The 12,249-nt window shown below is 48.3% G+C and overlaps 1 protein-coding gene and 1 long non-coding RNA gene across 4 annotated transcripts in view; both read left to right on the top strand.

The window, feature by feature from the left end:
• The window catches only part of CUX2 (cut like homeobox 2), a 267,749-nt gene that overhangs the window by 20,755 nt on the left and 234,745 nt on the right, over nt 1–12,249 (top strand). The gene's annotated exons all lie outside the window — the stretch shown is intronic.
• Nucleotides 7,270–11,442, top strand: LOC309639555. The gene is made up of 2 exons (XR_014251735.1): nt 7,270–9,223; nt 9,516–11,442. It is a non-coding gene; the product is annotated as an uncharacterized lncRNA (long non-coding RNA).

Here is a 12,249-nt window from a genome sequence, read left to right as displayed (position 1 = left end):
TTCTGGAACCGGGCCTTGTTTCTGAAAAAATATGCAGACCTCCACTGAGCATGGTGGGTCGTGGGTGGGAGAGGACCATGCCCTGAAAGTGTCCTGATAAGGCCAGGGCCCCTCTGTTGAGGGGCTGCTAGGCAGAGATAGCCGAGCCCTGCTAGTGAAGGGAGTAGGACTACTGGCTGATTCCTGGACCTTTTGGATTTCAGCAAGGGCCCTATTTATGCCTCAGTTATCCCAATCTGCAAAATGGGGCAAGTTATTTCCAACCTCTTCTTACTTTGCTGGATCCCCCCAGTCTTAGCTTTCTGCCTCTTAGAGGTGGGGAGGTGGCAGGTGAAGTTAAGAGATGGCAGGAGTCAGATCACACAGGGCCTTGAGGGCCACAGCATGGAGCTGGAATTTTTTTTTTTTTTTTTGAGGGCAAAGCTCCTTAGATATTGGAGGAAGGGAGGGATAACTTGGAAGGGATGTTACCAAAGAGAAGGTGGGTTGGGGGTGGCAAGTGAGGGGGGGCCTTTTTGTCAGAGGGTGGTCTCTGCCAGGCAACCCCTCCCTCCCCTGCCTGCCCCCTACCCAGATTTAGCATCTTTAGCCCTGAGCTCTGGGAAACTTCCCACCTTGAGGTCACCCCCCAGCTGGTCTGACAGTTGGAGCTCGGGTGGAAGATGTTGGTCATGCCTTCAGGGGTGCTTGAGGGGCCGTGCTGCAGTGGGTTTAAGCAGATGGTTCAGGTTTTCAAGAGAAGCCAGAAACCTGGGTTTTGTGAACATTCTTTTAAGATGTAAATGCAGGGAAGAAATTGAAAGTAATTAAATGCTGGGCACACAACAGGTTTGCCTATTCATAAATATCAAATTGGACCTGTGGGCCCTGGGTCTCCAAGTCTGTCCCAGTGCTTAAGGGGGCTCTAAATGGGTGAAAAGAAACATTTCAATAGCTTATTTATGAAGTGCTTTCCCAGCAGCAAGCACGGTGCTGAGCCTCTGACAGGTATGAGCTCATTTAATCCCCCCAGTTGGAGGAGGAAGGTTGAGTCTTTTCTCTGTTTCTCAGATGGGAAGACTGAGGGTTGGAGAGGTGATGTGTAGGGTATGAACCCCAGGCCTCAATCCCAACTCATGTGGTCTTTTTGGCAGGTCGCAGGACTCTGTGTAGAAGGCATGCATCCCCAGGAAATCATGGCAGAGAGGTGGCAGTGACTTAGGTCAGATGGAGATGCCCTTACTTGATTCTGAGGTCAAAACCAAGAGTTGAAGACCCTGAACTCTGCCTTGAGTGAGCTTTATAAAAAAGTGAAATCAGGTCACCACACCCTCTCCTCCACTTAAAAACTTTCAGTGGCTCCCTACTGCTTAGGGGATGAAGTCCTTTACCTTGGCTTACCAGGCCTGTCGTGATCACCACCTCCCATCCTCACCTACCTCCACCATTCCATCTCTTACTACACTTCCTTGCGACCAGTTCCCCCAGCCAGACTTAATTATTATGAGGTCCACAAATGCCTTATGCTTTCTTATCTCCAGACCTTTGCATATGCTGTTCCCCCTTCCAGGAACTCTCTTGTCATCGCTCTACCTGACAGATTTCTCTCATCCTTTACATCTCTAATCTGGGAGGCTTTCCTGAACCTCCTGGCAGGATCAGGGGGCTTCCCCCATAATTATTACATCACAGTTCATTGTGATTGCTTGCCTTGTTTTTTTATTTTAAGACCCACGAGGGCAGCATTTGTGTCTGTCCTGTTGACTCTTGTCACAAGCACAGAGCGTGGCACATCTTAGATGCTCGATAAACATCTGTTGATGGCACAACACTTTTGTTGCTCCGAGAAAGTTTGGGGGAGCAACTGCTAAACTTGCGGGACCCCATTGGGAAGCAGGGGTTGGAGCCCATGGCCTCTGTAAAGTGTGGACAAGACAAGGCTGCTTCTCTGAGAGCCAGGGAGAGAGTTAGGCTGCTGCGGCTGCCTTCAGAAGCAGAGAGAGAGGCTTAACGCCTGCTCCCCCTTCCTCCCTATTATCAAATTAATCCTCTAGATGACCAGGTGTCAGTGATAAAGATGAAGGGAAATGACAATTATGTTTCCTCCAAGAAGAGCTCGAGACCTTAGAAAGAGAGCAAGTGGTGACACCTGCTATTTCTCTGCCTTGGGACGCCCTCCCTGCTGCCCCTTTCTCGGGGTGGCTTCGGGAATTTTCCCCACTGTGGCTATGTGGAGGCCAGGCTCTGGTTGGTGAGACTGCTTGGAGAGCCACAGGCCCATGGCATCCTCAGCCACGGGCACATGCACATGCAGTCACATGCACACACGTGCACGCACACACACACACACACACGCACATCTTCCCAGTTCTGCATCCCTAGAATCCCTGCACACAGCAACACCATGGCTTCCTTTGCTCTGCCTTCTTTTTCCTACCTATTTTCATTCCTGAGTTGTTAGGGGACCAGAGGAGCTGAGGAAAGCTTTTTGGATTGTGGGGTAGGGAGGGAGGCGTTGGCCACAGAAGGATTATCAGGGAATCCCGCGACTGAAAGGAAAAGAAGGGATTTTAAAAATTAATTTTGTCTTATGAAAGCCATGTTGCCACGTGGAGGGTTTTAAAAAGAAAAGAAGGGGAAGAAGATGCCAATAACCCAGCCCCCTTAGCACTTCAGTGTGCTCCCGTCTACTCTTCCTGGTTTACCATTGGAACCGTGGTTGATTCTGTTTCATGGTCTTTTCACTTAATACTGACATTGGCCTTTTCCACATCAATTTGCTGTGTTCAGAACAAGTGTTTTACTGGCCTAATATTCCCTGAAGTGAATGGCTCACTCTCCCCTCAGCCAGACCATGTCCCTGGGCATCTCTAGGTGTTTTTGCTTTTAAAACACTGGGGTGATGGAAGAAAGTTGTATTTCTGGTTTTATGTCTTTGGCCCTTTTCTCAAGGCCAAGAACCTGGCTCCAAAGTCAGGTAGACCTGGGTTCAAATTCTGCCCCTATCAATGAAACTTCAGGCCAGTGCTTTCTGCTCTGTGCCTCAGCTTCTTTGTCTGTGAAATGGGGACCCTCAATGCCTCTCTCATAGGAAGTATTGTTGGGATTAGATGAGTGAATTTGCCTGAAGCATTTAACTTGGGACTAACACATAGCAGGCTCTTGTGTGGCCCCTAGCGGGTCTGTTTTATTCACTGTTCCTCCTCCAACACTCGTGCCTGGCGTGCAGTGGGTTCTCACTTAATTCGTGCTGAATGAATGTGATGGACACATTCACATGTATGTGTTTTTCTGCCTGTGCTGGGGTGTACATTTCTGTTGAAGACTCTTGTGTGGAAATATAGATGTGTACAAACACATACACACACACACACTCACACTCAACCAAGCCAAGGGAAGGGCACAGGGCCGTTCTGGTTGAGGGTCCATGAACATTTTATTGTGATTAAATATCTGGTGCTTGTAGTGTGAACGTGACACTTTGCAGTAGATAAGACAGGGCCATGTAGAAAAGGCCTGAAAAGCTATGGGGTCCAGCTCAGTGAAGAAACAGCCAGTTAAGGAAGCAGAGGAGGGGAGGGGCTGGGGCTCAGGGATTTATTCGTTCTGCCAATCAGTCATCTGTATTTATCCAGCACCTACTATGTGCCAGGTCGCAGGCTATGCCCTAGTGATGCCCTAGTGATCAACACAGACATGCTGTCTACCCTGATGGTCTCCACGGTGTTTAGAAGTGAAATCCCTAAAGAGACTGACATTAATCAAATAATCACACATACTTGAAATTGCAAACCCTGTGAAGGACTGTGGAGGAAATGAGCTAGGAATGATGATATGGTATAACAGATTTAATCTGGAAGTTAAGGAAGGACTCCTGAGTTAGCCAAGTGAAGAGAGGCTGTGGTCATCCAGGCAGAGGAAGGGAGCAACACATGCAAAGGTCCTGGGGTGGGAAGATACACCTCTGGTTCTGGGAAGTGAAATATGGCCAGTGTTACTGGAGCACAGAGTGAGGGGCAGAGAGGTAGGGTGTGACTGGGGAGGGTAGACAGGGTTGGCTCAGATGGGGCTTGTAGGCCCTGCTGAGGTCTTTATCCTGAAACAGAGGGGAACCGTTACTGGGTGAAGGGGGCATTGGACGGGTGAAAGAGGAGAATTGGAGGGGTTTGAGGGCCTGGACCCTAGGGTGGGAGAAGTGCCTAGACAAGGAGACTCAGATGCACCCACCACTGTCCCCTGGCTGGAAAGTGCATGCCTGGCCTTTCCAGGCATCCAGAAAATTCATCAGTCTGTAGGATGCAGCAGGTCAAGGTACGGACAGGAATAGAACCATTTTTCCTGGGTAGATGGGGAGGGGGGCAGGGGAGGGCCTCACCACATTCAAATATGTGCTTACTTTCTGCCAGTTATTATTTACCTAGGGGCTTGTGAAAAGAGAAAGATCAAAAAAAAAATACCCAACAACCCAAAAAACACCAAATCCAACATTGCTTCAGGCATGCAGCCTGAGGGAGCAAGTATTTTTTCTCCAATATTTGTGCGTGTTTGAGTCTGTGAAATGCTGTGCTGAAACTCTAGGCCCTGCCAGAATAGGGGGCTCTGGGGCCTTCAGGGCCATCAGGAGGGGGGCACCGTTGCTCTCCACATCCCGGACGAGGGCTGGCATAGCGGGGCCCGCCCTCTGCAAAATGGTAGGCTTATGTTTCTCATCTGCTTTGTGTTCCTATAACTCAGGCGCGGCCCGCGTTGGGGTGCGGGGTGCTGGAGGCTCTCAGGCAGGCTGGTTTCTGGAATGGTGGAATTCCCGAGAGAGAGGTTGGTAGGCAGGGAGTCCAAGGGATTTGGCGGCTGCCCCTGCACAGTGATATTCTGTGCCTCACACATTCTTATTAGCATCGTAATCGCTCCAAAATACTGATTCATTATCGCGCTGCAGACTGAGGCAGTGGGGTTTAATAGTTCCATATGAGCCATTCTGGGCTGTTGAGTAAATATTGCTCATTCTGAAAAATTGGGTAAATGTGTGTTTTGTCGATGAGCAAGGCAGCAGCCAAGTAGGTAGTTGGTGTCTAGGCCGGCTCCAGGCAAGGTGGTGGGGGACAGGGGAATACTCACACTCCAAGAAGTGTCCTGTTCATGTCTGGCTGGCCTTGAAATATTCTTCTGGACATGAAGATTGGGATTAGGAAGGAGGTTTGCTCTGAAATGAGGGTAGAAGTACCCTCTTGTTTTTTGTGCATGTAGAAATGGCTCCAGGGTAGACAGGAAAGACCCCAGGCCCTCCAAACTTGTATAGACAAGTGATTGCTTTCAGAACTGGAGGGCTGCTTACTACAGGCAGCAGGAGACAGTGTGGCAGGAGTTAAGCGTGCAGGTGAGTAGATTCCACTCTGAGGTCCCTGTTCTGCCACTTGTTAATTGTGGGACCCCAGGCAAGTTACTTGACCCCTCTGTGGCCTCAGTTTTCTCATCTGTAAAATGGGGATGATAAAAGTACTTCCTCATAGGATTGTGTGGGATTTAAACAAGCATATTTTTACAAAGTTCAAATGGTGCTTGGCATTGTGCACAAGAAATATTAGTTATTAACAGGGTTCTGGTATGGTGTGGAGAGAAGGTTTGCATTTGGATCTGACTATCTCTGGGCTTCTTCAGCTTTGAGAATCTGATGAAAGCTATGGATCCTCTCTATGCTAGAGACACATAGCATTTTGCATATATTGTAGTTTCAGGGAGTTGTTGGGTCCTCCATATTTAGCTAGGTACTCCAAGTTAAGCGCTCCCAATCCCTACTGTAGATCACCCTGTTGTGGAGTGGAAGCGAGTCATAGGTTCTAGAACCTTCTAGAACTGGGTTTCATCCTGGCTCTCTTTCATATTTGCTGTATAAAGTTAGGCAACTGAAGAGACATCTTTGAGCCTTGATCTCATACTTGGTATGGAGTTCTTCATGTGAAAAGGATTTGGACCATGTAAAACACTTGGCCCAAAGCTTGGCACACCGTAGACGCCACTTGATTGAAGACCTAAGAGTTGCTAAGTGTAGGCTCTGCCCCTCTGTTATGTTTATAGTCTATATAATAACTCCTTTATCTGAAGTTCTTAGATCTGATCTTGCTAGTTGTGTGTATTGATTCTCACACAGAGTAGACTGTTTCCCCTGGTGTTTTGTAATTTTGGATTGAAAGCTCATCTTTAGTAGGATTGAATCTGGTAATTTTGTGTGGCCTGGGTTACCTCTAGCATAGAAGTTGGCCAGCTATATTCTGTAAAAGGCCAGATAACAAATACTCTTAGCTTTGCAAGCTGTGGTCTCTGATACAACAACTCAGCTCCCACTGTTGTGCAACAAAAGCAACCAGAAGTAAGTAACCTAATGGGTGTGGCTGGATTTGGCCTGCAGGTGGGTGCGATTTGGACCCGCAAGTCATAGTTTGCTCACTCCTGCTCTAGAGAGATTTTGTATTCGCTTTTGCTTAATGTCCAGGGGTATTACTAGAGAGAATGAATTTTTTAAATGCTAATTGCTTGGCTGACAGCAGTAGTTCTCAAAGTGTGGTCCCTGGACCAAAAGCACCTGAGAATTTAGACATGAAAATTCTTGGGCCCCATTCCAGATCTTCTGAATTAGGAATTCTGGGGGTGGAGCCCAGCAATCTGTGTATCCAGGTGGTGATGGTGTACACAAGTCTGAGAACCTGAAGGGTAGTATAAAATTGACCTCCAAACCCATGTGAGGGCAGACCTGTGGTTATGAATTACCAGGGAAGACTACTTTTTGGTTTTCCAATCTAGAGGCAGGGCCAAGATAGATCAAATTCTACTGTTCTTTTCTTTCTGTGTTAGTGGATAGACGTGTTCTGACCCACTCTCACTGAGGGTGAAGGGCTCTGGACTACTAAGATGGGCACCTGTTCCACCGTTTCATTGCCAAGGGCACTGAAGTATCAGTTCACATACTTAGCAGTTTGATTTTGTTTCCTCTTTAGTTATGACCCTTGAGAACTTCTCTTACTCTCTTACTGAACTGACCTGTATATTTAAAGGATGTTGCTATATTTTATCCATTATTTCTGGGTGTTTTGTAGTGTGAGCATTTTCAGGTTATCTTGTCTCCCATAATGCTAGACAGAAAGTCCTTTCAATGTAGTGGAAGGTTGAGTTTCTCCTTTGGGATTCTTCTTTAGAATGTCTGGCAGCTCCTCTGCTTCTCATGTGATCTGACACTTGTCACTTGCCCTGGAGTCAGGGCCCACTTTGTCACTCCCTGGTCACAGGGAGTGTCACTCCCTGGTCACAGAGACTAGAGTCCAAACACCCCCTGGGGAGTCTCTCCATCCTAACTTTTCCCTGGGCTTGGATCCAGTTCAGCCAACATTTGTTGAGTACCCACTGGTGCCAGGCCCTGCGTGAGTGATGAACGGGGTTTAGCTCTGTACAGGTGACAAGTATCTCCGTGCTAGAGGTTGCCATTCTGTGGTCACTGTACCTGGGGACCTTCCTCTATCCCAGCGTGTAAATCCCCTTGTGCCTCTCTAGGGGAGCTTGACTCCTTTAAGTGTTTTCCTCTGGGGGTCAGAATGAGGTCAATATTAAGAACATTAACTTTGAATTATTAGAGAAATGCAAATCAAAACTATAATGAGGTACTACCTCACACCAGTCAGAATGGCCATCATTAAAAGTCTACAAATAACAAATGCTGGAGAGGGTGTAGAGAAAAGGGAACTCTCCTACACTGTTGGTGGGAATGTAAATTGGTACAGTCACTATGGAAAATAGTATGGAGGTTCCTCAAAAAACTAAAAATGGAGTAGCTGTATGATCCTGCAATCCCACTCCTAGGCATATATCTGGACAAAACTATAATTCGAAAAGATACATGCACCCCAATGTTCATTGTAGCACTATTTACAGTAGCTAAGACATGGAAGCAACCTAAATGTCCATCTGCAGATGAATGGATAAAGAAGATGTGGTACATATATACAATGGAATACTACTCAGCCATGAAAAAGAAGGAAATAATTCCATTTGTAGCAATATGAATGGATCTAGAGATTATCGTTCTAAGTGAAGTAAGAAAAAGACAAATACCATACAATATCACTTATGTGTGGAATCTAAAATATGACACAGATGAACTTATCTATGAAACAGAAACAGACTCAAAGACAGAACAGACTTGTGGCGGCCAAGGGGGAGGAGGAGTGGGGGAGGGATGGATTGGGAGTTTGGGATTAGCAGATGCAAGCTATTATATAGAGAATGCATAAACAACAAGGTCCTGCTATATAGCACAGGGAACTATATTCAATATCCTGTGATAAATCATAATGGAAAAGAATATGAAAAAGAATGTATATATATATAGGTATAACAGAATCACTTTGCTATACAGTATAAATTAACACAACATTGTGAATCAACTATACTTCAGTGAAAAAAAAAAAAGAACACTAGCTTTGAAGTCTACTAGAGTCAGTTTCAACAACCAGCTCTCCCTCTTACAAGCTGTGTGATCCTGGGTGAGCCCCTGTACCTCTCTGAGCATCAGCTTCTCCGACTGTAAAATGGGATGACAGAGGGTTGCTCTAAGGATCCAATGAGATTATTCATTGGAAGGCACTTGGCAGAGTGCCTGGTACCTGATGAGTGCCCAGTGGATGTTCCTGTTTGTGATCCAAATGGCTGTTGTGAGTCTGTCTCTCATGATAATGGACTAGGAGAAGTCAGGCTGGGCGCTCATGGGATGACAAAATCAGGCAGCAGCCAGATACCATTGCTCAGCATGTAGCAGATATACCCCTGCTCCTCACCATTCCTGTGGTGGCCTTATCTTGCTTCCTACCTCCTCCCCTCAGTCATGTGACTCAACCCAGAGAGGAGGGGGAGCTGCCAATCATAGTACACCATTCCCCTGGCCAAGGTGATTGGTCACATGACTCAAGGGGACATCACATGACTCAAGCTGGGCCAATTAGAGTATCCCCATGATTATTCAATTGAAGCGTAGAGGGGAGTCTGTCTTTTCTGTCTAGCTGAGATGCTTCAAGGAAGGAAGCCCAGAGCTGCCTGTAGCTGGGGTTGCAGACAGCCTCTTGGGGACAGAGTGAAACCAGCCTGTAAGGAGAGGCTGAGTCAAGATATGGAAAGAGACAGACCCTGGTTGAATCATCCCAGAGGCCACCTTCTCTGTCTCTTAATAGTTTATTTACAGGAGCCCACTTTGTTGTTTTTGTTTGTTTGTTTGTTTTTAAATTATTTATTTATTTATGGCTGTGATGGGTCTTCGTTTCTGTGCAAGGGCTCTCTCTAGTTGCGGCAAGCGGGGGCCACTCTTCATCGCGGTGCGCGGGCCTCTCACTATCGCGGCCTCTCTTGTTGCGGAGCACAGGCTCCAGACGCGCAGGCTCAGTAGTTGTGGCTCACGGGCCTAGTTGCTCCGCGGCATGTGGGATCTTCCCAGACCAGGGCTCGAACCCGTGTCTCCTGCATTGGCAGGCAGACTCTCAACCACTGCGCCACCAGGGAAGCCCCTGTTTTTGTTTTTTGGATTTTTTGGGGTGGGGGTTAAGCTCTTTGATTAAATTTCTACCACCTACAATCAGAAATACCCCCAAAACGGTTCTCCCTACACAGCGTTCTGGAAACTCTCGGCCAGTCCATTCTGCATGGCCAAGTTTCTACAAGGTGAACCAGACACATGCCACATCTGCCACCTGGCCTGGTGCAGACGTGCCAGGTGGTGCAGGATGTACCCTGTTGTTTGAAAAACATCATGCAGAGGAGGAGGGGACAGAGGGAGGCCACACGGTGTGCCAGGACACAGCTCTGGGCAGAATTGCACTGCCTTCGGGTTTTTTTTTTTTTTTTTTTTTTGGCTGCATTGGGTCTTCATTGCTGTGTGCGGGCTTTCTCTAGTTGCGGTGAGCGGGGGCTACTCTTCGTTGTGGTGCGTGGGCTTCTCATTGCGGTGGCTTCTCTTGTTGCGGAGCACGGGCTCTAGGCACACAGGCTTCAGTAGTTGCAGCACGCGGGCTCAGTAGTTGTGGAGCATGGGCTTAGTTTCTCCACGACATGTGGGATCTTCCCGGATTAGGGATCAAAGCCGTGTTCCCTGCATTGGCAGGCGGATTCTTAACCACTGTGCCACCAGGGAAGTCCTGACTTCGGGGTTTTGAATGTACCCTTGCCGCAGGAACTTTCCGAGAGGGGCTGGGCAGTGCCTCAGCCATGGTTGTGTCAGTAAACCACCCAGAGAAATAAGCTCCCACGTGGAGCATCAGGAGATGTGGGATGTTCTCTCCCTTTGGGTCTCAGATTCTCTTCAGAGAAGCCCGTGGGGACCCCCTAGCAGGGATCACCTACCCTCCTCCCCGGTCACATGTAAGCCCAGCAAGTCTGGCTCATTGAGAATGGGTTTTGCCTACTCTTTAAATATGGCCCGCAGACACCCACAAAGCCCCATACATCTTCCTGAGCCAATCACACCTGCTGACATTCAGCACAGTTCTCCCCCCTCATCCTTGATCTCAAAAAAGATCATCTTGGAAAAGATTGTTTTGTGTGCAGTTTACCCAAATGCCACTTTTTCTCATTTTTGCCAGAGTTGCTCTTTTTCCCTCCCTTTCTTTGATTTCTTTCTTGGATTTGCTCTGGGGTTGGCTTCCTTAAACCAAAATAACTCTCACAATGCACGGGGAGAGCGCTTCCTGTGGGTGAATGACATCTGTATGAAAAGACTGCAAAGCTGCCGATTTCTGTCCTTTGAAGACGCTTGTCAGCCAGTGCTGCGGTGGAGTGTCAGACGTCACACGGGGAGACTGTGGAGACGCCAGCAACAGCTTTTTTCCAGAAAGCCTTCAGCCCAAACTTTGGGCTCTCCGGGGACCCAGGAGCAGCATCCATTTTCTGAAGAGATTAAAGGCGATGCTGGTTGGAGCAGCTGGTATTTTCAACTGCGTTCCCAGCAGGGCCCTGCAGCAGTGCTTTGTAGCTCACCTGCTCTGCCTTTCCCAGTTCAACTCTGTTCCCTTCTTTCCTGACTTGTGTGACTCCTCAGGGGTCTGGTAGCTCCAGGCAGACCCCTGAGAGGAGAGGAGAAGGGGTGCTGATGGTGCCTCCGTGGCTGTCCTGTGGGAGGGGAGGGGGGGAAATCTCATGATTAAGAATGTAGCTCTCGGGCTTCCCTGGTGGCGCAGTGGTTGAGAGTCTGCCTGCCAATGCAGGGGACACGGGTTCGAGCCTTGGTCTGGGAAGATCCCACATGCCGCGGAGCAGCTGGGCCCGTGAGCCACAATTACTGAGCCTGCGCGTCTGGAGCCTGTGCTCTGCAACAAGAGAGGCCGCGATAGTGAGAGGCCCGCGCACCGCGATGAAGAGTGGCCCCCGCTTGCCACAACTAGAGACAGCCCTCGCACAGAAACGAAGACCCAACACAGCCATAAATAAATAAATAAACAAATACTTTTTAAAAAAAAAGAATGTAGCTCTGGAGTCAGGCTCGGTCTGAGTTCAAATCCCAGCTCTGCCGTCCTAAGTGAGCCAACCCTGTCACTTCTCTGAGCCTCAGTTTTCCCATTTGTCCAGTGGGGTCGTTGGGTTTAGTGAAGACAGTACAGGTAAAGCACTTCTTTAGCATGCTGCCTGGCACATAGTAAGTGCTCAGTAAGGTTTAGCTGCTGCTCAGTTCTCCAGATTCACCCTGGTTGTTGACCTTCTCTAATGGCCCATCACCTCTCTTTAAGACTTCTTGGTTGATAACCCCTCAACCCCAAGGTTGGTCACAAATAAAACCTGCTTTATTTATGTAGTGGTATTTTGTCCATGTGTGTTTCTGTTCTGTCAAAAGCAAGTCCCCCAGCCCCCCAGCCTCTTCATCCCTATACATTTTTTGTTTCCTTTGTCCATCTTTCCATCATAATACAGTGCTGATTGCAGTATCTAATTCGGGGAATGACAAACTTCCACGAGCACAGGGACAGGCAGGTAACATCAATGATGGATTCAGCTCTGGGTAAGCAGGAGGAAGGTTGGTAGGGGAGCAGGGGTGCCGGACAGCTGAGGATATCTGGCCCTGCAGCAGGGAAATCAACTTGATTAAAACGCTGTACTGGACAGATGAAGTACCCGACTACTGGCTGGCTGTGGCCCAGACCTGGGTTGTAAAACAGTTACATCCTCTCCCTACCCCCACCAAGACTGTGAGCTCCTTGAGGGCAGGGATGCCCTCACCTCCCCGCACTGCCACCCCAAGGGCCCCATGCT

The sequence above is a fragment of the Balaenoptera physalus genome (assembly GCF_965194825.1).
Source record: "Balaenoptera physalus genome assembly, chromosome: 12".
Taxonomy (NCBI): Eukaryota; Metazoa; Chordata; class Mammalia; order Artiodactyla; family Balaenopteridae; genus Balaenoptera; species Balaenoptera physalus.
This window is presented reverse-complemented; position numbering and strand designations above follow the sequence as displayed.